We start from the raw sequence: 6016 nt of genomic DNA on the forward strand, positions 1-6016 counted from the left end.
GCTGATTATGATTGCCACGTTCCCTCTTCACACTTCTTGTTTGTCTTCTTGAAGAAGTAGGTGCTAATTTCATCTGGAAACTTGATCGATAAATTAGTGTTATTAGCAAGCTTCTTTTGAGATCTCAATGAAGAGGTTCTTCATTGAGAAAGAAAAACTCTTCCTTTCACTTTGGAAAAGGGGAAGTCGGAGCAAATAGAGCCTGTGTTTTCTCTTCTGTTACTGAGGAGGAAAATGCATTCTTCCTGTTGACTCTACAAGGAGATTATAAGCAACAATTTCAGATTTCTGTAGTCTTAAATCCAGATGCTTTTACTGCTTCTGAGGACCAATGCTCTACAAATAAAAACCATTCCAGCATAGCTACCCTTCAGAGATTTGCATATATAGTTTTCAGTTGATGAACACTTCCTTCTTTCTCTGAGCAATTTCAATTATGAAAAGTAAGCAGAAACATTTAAGGAGCTGGAAGATACAATAGGTGTCCCCATAAGGTATTGTCGAAGAAACATCTCCCCAGGTTTCAATAAAAATATTCTACTAAGTGTGTGTGTGTGTGTGTGTGTGTGTGTGTGTGTGTCTTAGGGAATAAACACTTGCTATATGAAAATGTGTACTGCTATATGTGACATTTTTAAAAAATACCAGATTTGTCACACCATTTCCTTTCTAGAATAAAATCTAATGTGCTTTATAACCTCAGCCAATATGATGTTTGTCTGTAATTCCCAAGTGAGAGAAGAAGCAAATTTCACAGACAGAACTTGAGCAAAAGTGAAAAGGGGATAGTTTAAATCATTTACCCTTAGATTCCTTTCCTGTTTGGTTTAATTTAACATACTTCTTGAGAAGCCCCTCCTCCTCAACATGCTCCTGGAAAAAAGTCCTGCTTCCTTTACTGAGGAGGGGTTTAACTTTTCTCTTCTCTGCAGTCTGGCCGCTGGCCGGAGCAATACCTGGGAGGTCTTGGTGAGCCTGGCACTTCCAACATTGAGTTTGGCAAACATGAAAACAACTCAAGGGCTCCTGAACTTTTCCTCAACATTAGTCAAGCAAGGAAATGAGTCTGGAATGACTGAAGAGGGATCCTTTCCAAGGAGCTGGTGCCTGTGTGTCTAGTTTTGAGTTAATGCACCAGGGATACCTTGTCCAGCAGGTTGTTCAAAATGAAATCCAGGGCATCTTGCAGAGAGAGTGAAAACTGATCAATAGTTTGGAACATTGGAACAGTGGAGAGGGGTTGGCACAGGAAAATGGGGATTTCCAAAATGAATTCAAGTGAGGGTTAATCACTTCGTCAATAATGGTGACGTGGGGAATGATTATTTAGATAATTCTGGGTAATTCTGCAGACAAAGAAAGAAAGAAAGGAAAACACTCTACCAAGGAGGACCTAAGATGTTTTGGCACCAGCTTATTCAAGGACCATCAGTGGCTAAACTCATCATGTTCTCAAGGGCACTTCATTTGAAGATAGAGTGAGGCCAATGACCAACTATTCTTCTAGCAAAGACAACACATTAGAATTGAGTTAAATATTCAACTGAGAGAATTTGGGTTAAATATTAAAGAAATGCTTACCTAAAAGAAAATACCAGGTCTCAACAGCCATGAGAAACTCAATATACCTCCTGAGATAAGTCCTTCTGACAGAACCATGTCACTGGGAGGAGCCTCATTAAGAGGGCAGGTCTTCCATGCCTATTAAGTATTTGTCTGTTGGATGGTAGATGCATAAAAGACAGGGTTCCCTACTCCATGATCCCTGTTGGCTTCAGCCCAAAGTAGTGATTCCCCAGTAACTCCAGAGTCACAAAGACAGGGGGGAAAGTCCTCACATACTCCACTAGACACACCCAGGTGTCATTTTGATTATCACATTCTGGCTTGGTGTCAGATAGGAAAGCATTTCCATGAGCTTATAAGATGGTTACAAATATTTCCAGCATTTCTCTTGAAAGCTTGACCCACTCTCTCACCAGTCTTAACATTTTGCCTAGCAGGTTCAAGGCCATTCTGTAAGTGGGTAAGAGCCTAGATTTGAAGCCAGACCACCTGGTTTGATCCCAGCTCTACCCTTTACTAGCTGTGTATTTTTGGCAAGTTAGTTCATCTCTCTGTGCCTCATTTCCCCCATTTGTACAATTAGGATGAAAATAGTACCCATTTCATAGGGTTTTTATAAGAATTAAATGAATTAATCTATGTAAAACTGTTAAAACAACCCAGGTACATGGTCAGCACTAAATAAATGTTAAATGTCATTATTATTATTATTATTATTATTATTACTATACATTTGTGCCCTGGCTGGACTGTTTCATGTGTATTCTGTAGCTCAATCCTTATGGTAACCCTGTGTTATGAGGTGGTCACTACAAGTGAATTACAGAGCTCTTAGGGAGGCTCCCAAGGTTCCTGGCAAGTGACAGAGCTAGTATTTGAATTCAGTCTGACACCAGATCTTTTGTTCATACATGTGTGATACATGCAAGACAAAGCCATTTATTTGTTGTGTTCTTTTTCCTGATAAAAAGTACACATGAAAGTTTTAAAGACAACAAAAGGGTAGACAATGACAGGAGAGCCACTTTACACTCTAGTTTTTTGCTGTGATACTGAACATATTTGAACAGCTTATTGTATGTACACCCTGTATGTTTATTGTATGTATATTCTTCTACATTTATCTATGAATATGCAAATATGTATATAATTTTTTCCCACAAAATGGTAGCATGCTATACACATTCCCTTTACTGTTTGCCTTTTTTATTTTGTAATGTATTCTTCCATTGCAGAAAACTGTGATCTACCTTTTCTCTTTGATGGCTTCATATGTTTCCATGTTATGAATGAGCCATAAAACATTATCTGGTCCATCTATTGATAGACATTTAGGCTGTTTCTGTTGCTTGCTTTGATAAAAAAAAAATCTGCAGTGAAAATCGTTTTACAATATATCTTCAGTATATGTGGAAGTGCATTTATAGGTTCTTTTCATAGACAAATAGATATGCATTTTTGTTTTTAAATATTATCAAATGGCTTTCCAAAACGGCTGCATTGATTTCCACTTCACCAAACATGTATAAGTTTTAGCACCTACCTTTGCAAACAATGAAACAAAGCATTCAGAAAGTGAATTCGAAGAGATGCTAAAAAAAAAAAAAAAGAAAAGAAAAAGAAAAGAAAAAAAAAAGCTGGGCACGGTGGTTGTAATCCCAGCACTTTGGGAGGTCGAGGTGGGCGGATCACGAGGTCAGGAGATCAAGACCATCCTGGCTAACACGGTGAAACCCCGTCTCTATTAAAAATACCAAAAAAAAAAAAAAAAAAAAATTTGCCGGACGTGGTGGCAGGCGTCTGTAGTCCCAGCTACAGACTGAGGCTGAGGCAGGAGAATGGCATGAACCCGGGAGGCGGAGCTTGCAGTGAGCTGAGATCGTGTCACTGCACTCCAGCCTAGGTGACAGAGCGAGACTCCGTCTCAAGAAAAAAAAACCAGGAAAAAAAAAAAGTCAAGACTCTTCCAATCTTCCAGTTGGGTTTCAATGAGGCTTGGGGGGTGTATCTCTAGAAATGTGTAGGGGAGGTGGTTTTAGTGCAATCTTTTCTATAATTCCCAGAATATAGAACTGAAGGAAGATGTAAGCATAGTCTTCGCCCTACGTGAATGCATCTGGGAATTGGGTCTATTTGCGCACACCTCAGATGCTGGCATAAGAACCCTCTACTGAACAGGGCAGGTGCTCAACATGCGGGACCAGTCAGGAAGCAGACAGAGCAGAAGCACTTGAGTGGTGAGGTTTATGCCACAGGACACCAACTCTTAGGCTTGGCAGTCCGTCTTTCTTTCTTCTTCTTCTTCTTCTTCTTCTTCTTCTTCTTCTTCTTCTTCTTCTTCTTCTTCTTCTTCTTCTTCTTCTTCTTCTTTGCAGTCCTTCTTTCTTTCCTCTTCGCAGTCCTTCTTTCTTTCTTCTTCTTCTTCTTCAATTCTATTTCTAAAAAGACTTTAAAATGCTTTACAGAATTAAAGCATAAAACACACAGCCACAAAACAGAACAAAACATGTCCTTTTCAGGAACATGGATGCAGCTGGAGGCCATTGTCCTAAGAGAATTAACACAGAAATAGAAAACCAAATGCTGCATGTTTTCACTTATAAGTGGGAGCTAAATGTTGAGTACATACGAACACAAAGATGGTGACAATAGACAATGGGATTTCAAAAGGAGGAAGTGGGGAATGGGGCAAGGGTTGAAAAACTACCTGTCAGATACCGTGTTCACTACTTGAGTGATGGCATCATTAGAAACCCAAACCTCAGCACCATGCACTATAACCACGTAACAAATCTGCCATGTACCCCTAAAATCTAAAATTTAAAAATAATAATAAGAAATAAGAAATAGGGCCGGGTGCGGTGGCTCACGCCTGTAATCCCAGCACTTTGGGAGGCCAAGGCGGGCGGATCACGAGGTCAGGAGTTCAAGAGACGGCCAACATAGTGAAACCCCGTCTCTACTAAAAATACAAAAAATTAGCCAGGCATAGTGGAGGGTGCCTGTAATCCTAGCTACTCAGGAGGCTGAGGCAGGAGAATCACTTGAACCCAGGAGGCGGAGGTTGCAGTGAGCCGAGATCACGCCACTGCACTCCAGCCTGGGTGACAGTGTGAGATTCTGTCAAAAAAAAAAAAAGAAAGAAAGAAAGAAAAAGAAAGAAAGGAAGGAAGGAAGGAAGGAAGAAAGAAAGAAAGAAAGAAAGAAAGGAAGAAAGAAAGGAAGAAAGAAAGAAAGAAAGAGAGAGGCCGGGCACAGTGACTCACCCCTGTAATCCCAGCAACTTGGGAGGCCAAGTGGGGTGGATCACCTGAGGTCAGGAATTCAAGACCAGCCTGACCAATATGGTGAAACCCCGTCTCTATTAAAAATATAAAAAAAACTAGCCAGGCATGGTAGTGGACGCCTGTAATCCCAGTTACTCGGGAGCCTGGGCAGAATTGCTTGAACCCAGGAGGCGGAGGTTGCAGTGAGTCGCGACTGAGCCATTGCACTCCAGCCTGGGCAACAAGAGTGACATTCCATCTCAAAAAAAAAAAAAAAAAAGTAGTAAGAAATAAATAAAGCATATGGCCAGGTGCGGTGGCTCACGCCTGTAATCTCAGCACTTTGGGAGGCCGAGGCGGGTGGATCACGAGGTCAGGAATTCGAGAACAGCCTGGCCAACATGGTAAAACTTCATCTCTACTAAAAATACAAAAATTAGCCGGCGTGGTGGCGGGCACCTGTAATCCCAGCTACTTGGGAGGCTGAGGCAGAAGAATAGTTTGAACTCGGGAGGTGGAAGTTGCAGTGAGCTGAGATTGTGCCATTGCACTCCAGCCTGGGTGACAGAGTGAGACTCCGAATCAAAAAAAAAAAGCATAAAAAAACCGAACAACTTTTTAAATGAAAACAAACAGACAAACAAACAAAAAGCACTGAAAGACAGTAAAAGAAATTGGAAAATAACATCTTCAAACTTCCAGGTCCCCAGGGTCCCTGAGTTGTGGCCAATGAAAATGAAATGTCTCTCTAGGCTTCCTGGTAGCCAGGGCAAAGTGGACAGCATTTAAAAAAGTTAGTCTCTGGAGTACAGGCCGTTATTCTAAGTAAAGTAACTCGTATGTTCTCACTTAAATTGGGAGCGAAGCTATGGGTACACAAAGGCATCCAGCTTGGTATAATAGACACAGGAAACACAGAAGGGAGAGATAAAAAAACTATATATCAGGTGCAGTGTACCTATTTGGGTGGCTGGTGCACTAAAACCTCAGACTTCATCACTACGTAATTCATCCATGTAGCCAAAAACAACCGGTACCCCTAAAGCTATCGAAATAAATAAACAGAAAGAAAAAAAAGGTACTTGAAGTGCATTTAGCCCCCAAAATTTTAACCTGATAGAAATGAAACAAGTAAAGAAAATGACCATGCAAAGTCCTCTTCTTTCAACTGTAGAATAAAAACT

The sequence above is a fragment of the Pan paniscus genome, chromosome 17 (genome assembly GCF_029289425.2).
Source record: "Pan paniscus chromosome 17, NHGRI_mPanPan1-v2.0_pri, whole genome shotgun sequence".
NCBI classification, from domain to species: domain Eukaryota; kingdom Metazoa; phylum Chordata; class Mammalia; order Primates; family Hominidae; genus Pan; species Pan paniscus.